Below are 11998 nucleotides of genomic sequence, written 5' to 3' on the forward strand. Positions count from 1 at the left end.
ACATAGACCCTCTCTCTTCCATATTGTACTATATTCACCCTTCTTGTCCTGATGGGGGTGAAACAGTGCCTATGTGATGAGGTGAGGTGAGGCTTAATGACTCAGAACTGTGATATAACAGAGAGCTTCTGTGTAAGGCGGGCTTGAACAGAAGTGCTGCCCTACCACAACAGCGGATTCACAACCAAGACCGCGTTGAGTGATCAACTTCCTAGGTAGGGCGTATAGCATGAATATAATGAGCAAAGAATAATTCATGTCTGGATCAGGACAATGAGAGCTTTTATCATGCTAATCAGAACGCTGTGCAATTTAAACCACAATTGCTTATTTCTAGAAGTTTTCCCATTGTTATTCAGACCATAGTTGGTCAAGGATAGCTGAAACAGATCAAGAAATAGCAGAGAAGGGGCGGGGTATTGTATTGGAATTGGAATTCTTTGGAGCAAGACGGGGCAGATAACAAGGTAATAATTATACCATTTCTGTTTAGATATAAGGTGTTGCCTACAGGATGACGTGCGTGGTCCTGAATGGCGGTGCTATTTTGAAAGGCTACAGGACATTTAATAGGTCGGGGTCTTGCTAGGATAAACAGATTCCTGAGAGAAAGCTTTATGGGTAATAAATAGCCTGACTCTGGCTGCATCCTCCCTGTTTCCTGATCTGGCAGGATTTGAACAAGCAGCCTTATGTTCTTGCTATCACAGCCACGAGACACTCCCACTATCGTGCCTTCTGTCTCATGGTAGATTACACCATCAAAATGAGTAACTGCTTCTTATTGGGCATCTGGTCATGGCAATGAGAAAAGTAACAAGTATACACCCACACCATACTGAAATGCCATGACTGATAGTCAGACTTGGGTCAGTCCTTTGAAGCAAGACATGTTTACTAAAAGCAAAGAAGCTTCTCGTTATTTCATGACAAGTGTTTATGACTATATACTAGTTTCTAGTTTCTCTAATTTAGTTTAGACTAGTTAGCTTAGAAACTAGTTTAGACTAGTTTCTCTAGTCTATACCAAAAGGAATATGTGGACTTCACTGGGGGTAACTGTACTTCAAAATGGGTAAATCCCATACACTTAAAAAAAAGTCCTTCAGCATGATAAACTCCACAGAGATGCAAAGAATTTTGTATCTTATCATGACTCTTGGCTAAAATGAAGATTATGAGCGTAGTTAATTCACTTCTCAGTGAGTTCTTTGGCTCCATGGATTCACCTTGCATATTAGAGTTCAGTTCCCCTGGCCTAACATAAGACTGTGCTCTGGCTTAAACATTTTATAAATGCTGTCTTTTTCCAATTATTACCATTCTACTTAAAAACAAACCGATTATTAAGAACAAATAACTTCCCTCTAGAATACTGAAAATTAAAATATTTAGTCATTTAATTTATCTCAAAATATTTTACTGAACACAAAGAGCTTTGTTTCCATGGGCAGGCTTCTCCATATAGATTCTTTCTTTGTATGGGCTTTTGGCGCTAAATTATTTAGTTTTTAATCAAGTCCTAATCCACTGCTTAGATACATGTTTCAGGAATATTTTAAAAATATAGTCTGTTTTTAATATTAGATCTCCACCTGTCTTGCATGGAATGTGTCAGGGCACACGGTGAATGGATTTATTTTTAACCCTTGCAAACTGTTAGCTTGCTAACTGAATTCTGGGAAAGAAGTGTCTTCATGAGCTGTTTGTCTCTTCACTCACAGTTAGATCGTCTTTGCTTTCTGATCACACAGAAACAGATTTTGAAAGCCCAAATCATCATCTTAGCTTCTTTAAACAGGACCGTAGGCATTGATCTGCATAATTCATGTCCCCATTCCCTCTCCAAATTACTTTTTGTTTTTTGTAGCAAGGAAGACGCGTTCCCTGAGCATACCATAAGCCAAATCTGAGTTACCAAATTTCTGTCTTAGAGAATTTTGGTGTTACTACTTAAATTGGTGATAATATTAGGTGCCAAAAGAATGCAGAACATGATTAACCTTTTAAATTAATGATCAGCTTCAAAAGAAATTCGGTAATGCTTGAAGTGGTTTCATTTTAAATACAGATAAGAGATCAGCACATAGCATATGGCATAGGGATTTCTGATATGTATTTTCTCATTTATTTATTCTATGCCTTTCTAGTTTTGACCATACATGGGATTTTATTTTGATATGATTTAATATTCTTTCAAATATCATTCTATTCTTCCACATGGCAATACACCGACATACATTATTTCTTCTGGGAGCATTTGAAGTCAATATCAAATCTCATGGAAGTTTCTTCATACTTTTCACGAAATTAAGCAGCCAGACTGAAAAATATGTACATAATCACCTAGGAACTACCAAATGACAACGTCTCATATACTGTGATAGTTCGCCTTCAAATACATCCAACTTTCTCAAAGTTCTTTACAGTTGACCTAATTAAACGCTAAATCGTAAAATCCATAAAACTACATTGTCACCACGTATTTTAGATACTTAATATATGATCTCTCTCCTTTCTTCAGTTGTTTCCTTGGCTTTGAATTTGTTGAAGAAACCAGCTTATGTACCTTTTAGATCCTGTATTCTAGATCTTTGTGATGCTTTTCACTTTTGCTTTGTCCCTTTTGTCTCCTGTTAGCAGCACCAACAGCCCTTAAAGTGATTAAGGTTCAAATGCTTTAAGGCTGTACTGTTTCTCATGCTGGGTACTTTCTGTGGACCCCACCATGGTCACATGAAGTCTGTTTCCCCTATTTTGAATACTACTGATAATCAAAAAGGTGGGGTCCTATGCTCTGCCCTCTATGGCTGTCCTGTGGACATTTACTGACCACATTACCTCCACCTGGTGTCTCATCAGGGGTTGAAATCACACTTTCCTTATTTTATCACTGCTTCTGAGCGAGTTATTCCCAATTCTTCTACAATAAAAGCTTATCCTTATTAGTTATTTGGTTCCATTGACATCTAGTCAATGCAGGAAAGGAAAGCCAGATTCTGGATCTTACGCGCTTACTTATTTTCATAGTAGTAAGCTATTAATGTTCTTATAAGCAAGTCTTGTCTTCTTTTCAAATGTCATTGTGATTTCTTTATTTAATAATTTAAAGAGTGAGATCATCAGTTTTTAAATGGTCATACTGCTGTATTTTGTGAGTGGGTTCCCTTTCAAGTTGGCTGGTTTTGTTTTGTTTTGTTTCTAGTTTTTAGTAGATTCCTGCCTTGGCTGTTGCAGCGTGCTCCCAGATCATTTTATCCATTTGTGATTCCATACAGATCCCCTAAGATGATTCCTGGTGAAAAGCAACAACTCTTTTCAGGTATTGGGCAGAGTGGAAAATGCATGCATGGGCACTGAGCTCACTAGATTAATATAATGACAGCCTCATTACTGACCAAAGGGACCAGAAGAGGCTTAATCCCACACCAGGATGTTAGCACTTTGCACAGGGTAGAAAAGGTTATAATAAAATAGGAGGTTGTTTTACTCTGTTTTTAATTGGAGAAATCATAATAATTCGTAGTCATGTAAAATACATGAAGAACTTTGCGACTAAATATGCCAGAATGCCAATGGTGGCATCACTGGAGGGCGGACTACAAGCTGTGTTTCTCTTGCACACGCCTCATTTTGTACACTTTTATATAACCTACAACGAAAAGGAGATAACTTTCATTAAGAAGAAAAGAAGCCTCTCATGTAAAACTAGAAGGTTGATTACAATGCATTTGAGAAATGGTTTATTACATTCTCTCTCTGTTTTTATATCGCTCATGGTCAATTTAATTCACTTATTTCTTAACAGAATTGAATATAGATTACAGAATAAAGAAAATATTGATGTAGCTATAGTCTGCCATCTGCTTCCTCTCTCCGCGCCATGCCATATTGATTTCAGTAGACGGGGTCAAAGCTGAGTGTTCCCTGCTTTCAAGGCTGACCCTGAAGGCCTCACACTCTTCCGCCTCCTCCCTCCCAGGGGAGTATGTCTATGGTCCTGGTTGACAGATGCAGGCAGAGCAGTAAAAACAGGAAGTGAAATAAAATCTCTGTCTGACATGCTTATAAATCAAAATTCCCGCGGGACAGGACTGTTGGTGTCAGGAACACACCGAGAATAGTCTCATTGATCAGAAGGCTAAGTCAATTGATTCTTTATTCCACTAAAATTTAGGGCAACTTGTCAAAGATAAATTTATCTGGCAACTCTTTAAAATATGGAAAATAATTTCAAATTTTTTTGTGGAAATAGTAGGGAGAGATTTCTAAGTAAAGATTGAAGGTGATTTTAAGGAATGATGTTTTAATCTGAGTTGAGAGCTTTAACGGTTGATAAAATTCAGCAGACATTATAAGCAAGGAGTCACAAATGACTTTTCGTCATGGTTTTTCCTATGTAAATATATTTGATTTCAAGTGGTAGCTTTTGATTTATGACTTGAGATGGTGTGAGCTAAGCAAGCCCAGAATGGTGGAAATTTGACAACAGAATATTACTTCTGAACAATGAATTGCCTCTGGCAGGTCTTCAGGTGGCTGCCTGGGGAGAAACATGTAAAATAACCCATCCTGGTAATTGAGAGCAAATTCCAGAGCAGTTTTTATTCTTTGGTTTTCTTTCTCTTTGTCTTCTTCCTTTCTTCCAAAGATGCTTTGGATGCTAATCACATTGGAAGCCCAGCACTCAGCAATAGAACCATTGTCATTAAAAGTTTGGCTTCCTCCTTATCAAGGATTTATTCCTGGCTTAGGTACTATGTTGGATACAGACTCCATCCACGGTAGAGACAGTACTGCTGACTCGCAATGACCTAGCTAGCAGGGCTGGATATATGCTGACAAAGAAGAAGGCAGCAGAGGCTACACATTGGACCGTGTGTGATGAGTGATGTGTGATGGAAGAACCTATCCCTACGGCTGGGGGATTAGCCAGGGAATCTCTGGAGAAATAAAGCAGTAAGACCTCCCTGTACTCTTCTCAACAGAGATCTATTTTAAAGAAAATGGTTTGCACAGTTGTGCCCAGAGTCTGAAGTAGGCATATCAGGAGGGCTAGGAAAGGGTTGATGTAAAGACCCGAGTCTGAAGGCAGTGTTCTTGTTCAGGGGATCTCAGTCTTACTCTCGTAAGGCCTTCAACTGATTCTGGGAAAGAGGGATCTACTCTACTTAAAATCTAGTGATATAAATATCAATTTCTTTTCTCAACAGTCCTTTCATGGAGACTTCTAGATATATCTGGCTACATGTCTGGGAGCTATAACTTAACCAGAGTGATACATAGATTAACTATAACAGTTAAGGGTATAGCTTGCTGGGGAGGTTAGATAGGAGGCAAAGCAGTATCGAGAAAAGCCCTTAGGATCTTAGCTGTGCCCCATATAACAGAACAGATTGCCCTTAGTAATTAAGAATCTATTTGGTGTAAACACCCTTTTCCAGCTACAGGAATGTGTACCACATGGTAAGTAAAGGGTCAGAGCTCGGCCAGAGGGTGTGATCAGCTTGGGCATGTCCGCAATGTCTCCCTGACAAATGCTAGTCTCTTTCTCTGCATGCTGACTGGGTTACTATTTTGTTGTCTTTTGGAGATCTTTTTATGTCTCTTCTTTTCATAAGCCATAAACATCTTAAGCACCCACCTAAACATTGAGAGTTTGTTGTATGTTATTTAGTATTTTTTGCAATAATTTATTCCTGTGCCGTAAATTCAAAAGTTTCCAAAGGGCACAGAGCAAAAGGAAGAATCTGTCTCGATCATTACTACAAGCCGCCTTCCGTCATTTCCCAGAGGCAATAACTCTGAAGAGACTGTCGATTTCGTGTTAGGAAGAGCGTGATGACACAGTAACAGAAAGTAGATACTTAAAAAATATCATAATAATGCGTTACTCTTCTTGCTGAGCACATATGGTATCTGTTTTTCCATTGAGATTTAAAACCATCACTTATTATTATTATTTGTTTGAATGCGATGCCCCCATCGATGGTGGTTGGTAGGTTCAGGAGGTGTGGTGTTTTGGAGAAAGAACATCACCTGAGCCAGGCTTTGAGAGTTTAAAGACTCAAGCCATCTATAGTTTGGTCTCTCTGTTCATGCTTGTAATTAAAGACGTGAGCCCTCATCTCTCTGCTCGTACTGTGTACTTTTGTTCCTCCATCATAGACTCTGACCCTCTGGAACAAAAGCCTAAATAGACTCTTTCTTCTATAAATTTACTTGGTTATGGTATTTTATCATAGCAATAGAAAAGTAACCAGTATAGCATTATTGTGTGTGCACTTCCAGAGATTGAGCCCAGGACCTTGAACATACTAGAAATGCCTTATATTTTATGGCTATATAATATTCCATTGTACAAATGTTCTGTAATTTGGTTAGCCATTTCTCCATTTGGACTCTACAGTATTATGCTATTAAGATAATAAACAATATCTCAGACAGTCATTTATCTCCCATTCATTACTTTATATGCTCACGTGTTCACGTGTGTGTGTGTGTGGGTAGGTGCACACACATGCTTGTATATGTGTATAAGGGGAGAAGCAGTTGGCCTTAGGCATCTTCCTCAGTTACTCTTATTTTTTGAGACAGGTCCCCTCACCATATTCAGATCTCACCAATAAAACAGACCCCAAGGATTCTGTGCCCTCCAGTGCTGGGAATACAGGCGCACACTGCCGTGCTTTGCTTTTCACATGGGTATTGGGGATCCAAAGTCAGGTCTTATTTGTTTATTTGGCAAGTAACTTACAAAATAGCCATCCTCTCTACTCCTTTCTTCCATTTTCAGGATAATTTCCTGACAGTAGAAGGCCTAAGTTAAAGGGCACATGTACTTACAGTTTTTATTTATTAGCAAAGTGTCCTGGGAAAGTCTTGTTAGTACAGCTCGACTTGACTATCTCCAAACCCAGTTCATTGCAGATGTATAAACATGACATCACCTGGAACTACGAGATCTTGTTTTGATCCTTTCTTTCCTTCATTTTCTGCAAGTATGGGGATAGCAAGCAAGGGAACAAAGAAAGGATACCCAAGGAGAAATTACGGAGATCAACCTAGAGGTTGACATCAATGCCAGTAGGATCTAGTTCAAGTACAACAGGGTAGGTTTCCTCTTTGTGGCTTGCTCAAGGCCAACCTCCTCAGTGTCAGGAACAGAACCTTAACCGTTTCAGGTTGCTTTTTGATCTTGAAGCTCATAAATAAGTTGCTATGACTGCATGAGCTAATTTATGTACATCATTTATGACACTTACTGGTACATGGAAGCATGCAGTAACTCCAGTTAGTACTCTTGCTCATCAGGAAGGGGGCAGACTGGGAGGTGCCTGAGGAGCTAGTGGGAGTCTTGTACTCTCAGGCTGGGAACTACAGCCTCAGAAGTGACTCCTTCGACCTCCTCACTCCTTCCAACTGTGCAATTCAGTATTGGAGCTCGCTGGCAGCAGTGCCCGAGCCATTGCGGAGAGGAGCATTGTTCTTAATTGAGCAGAAGCTAACGAGAGCTGCATGGCTTTGAGTCTGCCCACTGGATGAGAACAAACATTAATGACCACTGGGCTGGAAAGGCCAGATGCAATTTACCAAATGCGAGGGCATCTTCTCCCGTCAGGTAGAAAGCAGTGTGCAGGGGACCAGGGCATGCTTTCCAGCAGCGAAAGTCCATCAGTGTGACACTGTTAAATACAGAGTGAAGGCCCCATAGACTGCCATCCATGCGTGCAGCAATTAAACACGGTGTTGCCTCTGAAGCAACGCTGTGACACCAGCGGCTGTTAGAGCTCCCAGGGCTTGGAGACTCAGTGGATGATGAAAGAACAAGTGTTTACCCTTTTTTTTTTTTTTAAAAAAAACAAAAACAAAAACAAAAAGAGAAGTGAGGGGGTGTGGGGAAGACGTCTATGTCTTTTAATTCAAATAGGATTCAGAAGGTATTGACTATTAATGACAGGTGAGAACAGAGCTAAGATCTCCTCTGGCGGCACCTCCTACAAGCTGAAGTGGGCTGCCCGGTTTGCTGACGACTCAATTAGGGGATATTTGCCACATCTGGTGGGAAACCCAGGCTGTTGGAAAGAGGCCGCAGCCTGTTTTTTGCTTTCTCCTCCTCTTTGGTTTGAATGTGTGTGCTGCCATTTCGTCCACATTTGACAATTTTCCACCCAAAGTCTGGTTCTCGTTTCCTAGTTTGGCAGCCCAGAGCGGAGTTCAAGCCCCTGGGTTTCAAAGGAGTGAAGTTATTCTGAACAGGCTGAGCAGGTGCCAGTCCCTGGGTGTTTCGTTACAAACAGCTTATGGCCCTCCATCCAGCCTCACTAATTTGAGGACTGGGGAGTTTGACATCAAAGCACTGTCCTGAGATCTTGGAAGCTCAGGTCTGCTGTCTCTGCGGGTTCCCCCATCATGACCCCCCTTGGCTGGTACGATCCCTCCTCCCTTTCTTCTGGGGCGGGGACAGGAGGAGAGGAGAGAGGGGAAACTGGTTGGTATGTAAAATAAATGAAAAGAAGTTATTTAAATATAAAAACATTTAAAAATTGCGCTAGTGGGGAATGTGCGAGTTTGTAGGAAGAGTGGGAGGCACGCGCTGCCAGGTCTCTTTCTCCTTCGTTAGCTTCTAAAGCAGCGGTTCTCAAACTTTTCGATGCTGCGACTCTTTAGTACAGTTGTGGTGACTCCCCTCCCCCAACCATAAAATTATATTCGCTGTTACTTCGTAACTAATTTTGCTACTGTTCCAAATCATAATGTAAATAGCTGTGTTTTTTTTTATAGTCTTAGGCAACCCCCGTGAAAGGCTCATTAGACACCCCTAAGGGGTTGTGAGCCACAGGTTAAGAACCACCGCCCTAAAGCTTGGTGCGGCTCTTCTATGTTAAAACCATGTCTCCCAGGCACACCCTGTTACCAGCTTGGCACTGGACCTGAACTGTTATACGCCTCTATGGGGGGGGTGGCGGGGTTTCTCCACAGGGGCAAGTTGTCTTGTTCTGACTGCTCCACACTTCCAATCTAGGGTTTACTGCAGTCCCTGTTCCCCTAACATTCTGTGCCACTCCTTGATCCTAAGGGTGCTAAGCACCCACCTGGGTTTTGAGAAGAGCCAATTAGAAGGGAGCAAGCTTTGCATTGGCCGCTTTTATGTCACCCAGGCCCCAGGGGCCTGATCGCTTGTGTAGCTGTTGCAGTTCGAAGGCTAACACCGAACCGTCTTTCCGCCTCTGTCTCTTGCGACCGCACGTCGGTGGTTGTAGTCAAGCGGCTTTTAAAGACGAAAGTACAAAAATGTTCCAGGGACGCAGTCTCGGAGTCTGATGATAAAAATCCGTGTGTGGTGTGACTTACTGCATCTTTCCCGTCCCTGTCTCACTGCGCCCCAGCTCCCTAGAAGCTGCGCAGGTTTGTGTTCTCTGCGCAGCTGCCCAGGCTGACCCACAGTCTTGGCGGTCTGGCGCTGGAGGTGACGTCATCTCTAATTCGCCATGACTTTGTTTGGGAGATAGTTGTCAATTACAATGATTTGATTTTCATGAAACAATTGTGGGGTTTTAATCACATCTTCATTTTCCAATGCTTCATTTTGACTTACACTGTTTCCCATCAAGTCTCTTGAAATATTAAATTATTTATTGATTTTGATGTGATAATATTAGTGCTTTTTCATAATAATTGAAAGAGATTGTTCACCGAATAAAAACAGTCAACATGGAGGTTTATTTAAGATAGCTTTTATTTTGATTCACATGCAAGCACTTAAAACTCTTTTGGTTTTGTGCTGGCAAAATGACTTAGCAGGTGAAGATGCTTGCCACTAAGCCTAATGGCCCAAGTTTGATCCAGAGATCATGTACACACACAGAGTCAATTAAAAGAAATGCTTTTGTACTATTTAGTCTGTGTGTGCATATGTATGTGTGTCTGTGTAGCCATGCACATATATCAGTGTTTGTGTGGAGGTCGGAGGACAATTATTGGGAGTCAGCTCTTTCCTTCCATGTGTGGGCTTCCTGGGACTGAGCTCAGACATAAGACTTAACTGTAAGTGCCTTTACCTTCCAAGCTAGCTCACTCATCCAACTTTAAAATCTTGAGTTTGGAGAAACCTATATCTACCCGAATATCTCTCTCTCTCTCTCTCTCTCTCTCTCTCTCTCTCTCTGTGTGTGTGTGTGTGTGTGTGTGTGTGTATGTGCACACATGCATGCATGAATATGGAGGCCTGAGGTTGGTACCAGATGTCTTCCTCAATTTATCATCTTATTTTTTAAAATTACATTTATTTATTTTAAATTTATTTATTTTTACTTTATGTGCGTTGGTGGTTTGCCTGTATGTATGTTTGTGAGAAGATATCAGATCTTGGAGTTACACACAGTTGAGAGCTGTCATGTGGGTGCTGGGAATCGAACCCTGATCCTCTGGAAAAGCTCTTAACCACTGAGCCATCTCCCCAACCCCCTGTTATCTTATTTTTTGAGACTGGGTCTTTCATAGAACTTAAAGCTCACCAATTCTGTTAGGCTAACTGGCCACTGAGCCCCCAACGATCTTCAAGGATCCTTCTGTTTCAACCCAAGCACTGAGAACACAGTCAGGAGTCAGTGCCGTGCTTTTTAAATGTGAATTTTTGAGTGCTTGAGATGAGATCAGACTTAGTTCCTCATGCCTTGTGGTATAATCACTTTACCAATGGAAACCTCTCCCCAGCTTTGAGAAATGGCACTTCTTACCCTCCAAAGTTACTCCCAGAATCCCCTATATTCCAAAACTCTCTGCATCCAGAAGACAAGGGCTCCAATTTGTAGTGGTGATAAATCCACAAGCAACAAAAGCAAGCAGCTTATTTGCATACAAATAGGATGCTAACCAGCAGATGTTGATAAGTCTCATAAGAATCAGGATGGGCTGTCGGACCTCTTTTGCAGAGGTGGCCAGACAATGTGAGCCAGGCAGGAAGAGTTAGCTTAAGCAGGAGAGGTAGACAACCGTCAGTTATCAGTGGTCCCCAGTGGATGGTTTCCTCTGGCTCCTGAGAGCTGAGCAGTGTAGCCCTTATCTCTGTAGACCTTGAATTTGAAGTCATTACCTGCTAGAGCAGAGGGATTGCAAATACAGTGACGCTCAGATAGACAGGAGTGTATGGTCAGTCACGTGAGAATGGAGTGTTGGCAGTGGAAGCCATTAGGACAAGGTAGATGGACTGTGCCTGGATCACAGGCAGATGACCAAGGTCACCTTGGGACAGTTTCTTAGGCATCTCCATAACTCAGCTGTCATTTTCATTGTGTACATAGTTAGCACGTTGCTATGAGAATAATCATATGAGTAACTTTACAATCGTTATTTGAAAACTTGAAAACTCAATCTATCTAGAGGGCCGATTTTCAAGCAACCTATGTTCAACATTTAACATCTGTCCATGATAGTTTATATGTGTTAAATTCAGATAGCATCATCTGGAAACAAGTAATTTTTGTTCAGGCTGAAAACCTGTAAGGTAGAAAATGTCATGATGCCACTGTGGAGATTAGAAAATGGAGCTAATTTGTCACAGATCACAGAGACCAGCTAACTAAGCCTTCACCTCGCTTACAGTTGTGTTCATGGTACTGGAAGGCACTCTGCACACTATGAAAGGAGAAAGGTAAACACCAGCATGCTACAAACTCTTCCATCGACAGCAAAGAGCTGCCTGCGAGATGTGCTGATGCAATAGTGGCCCAAAGTTTGTGGAGTAACCAACCAGTATCTCCATGGGATGGAGCCCATCCTTGACACTTCTAGGGTGGCCCAGAACCTGAGCCCAGGTAGACCAGAAACCTAGGGGGAAACCAAATCGCTTGTGTTAGCTGATCTTGTGTTAACTTGACACACTATTTTCATCTGAAAGGAGGGAACCTCAACTGAGACAATGTCTCCATAATATCAGGATGTAGGCAAGCCTTTGGGCATTAAAAGAAAAGATTATACTTAATTTTATTTTATATGC

The sequence above is a fragment of the Myodes glareolus genome, chromosome 15 (genome assembly GCF_982192425.1).
Source record: "Myodes glareolus chromosome 15, mMyoGla1.1, whole genome shotgun sequence".
NCBI classification, from domain to species: domain Eukaryota; kingdom Metazoa; phylum Chordata; class Mammalia; order Rodentia; family Cricetidae; genus Myodes; species Myodes glareolus.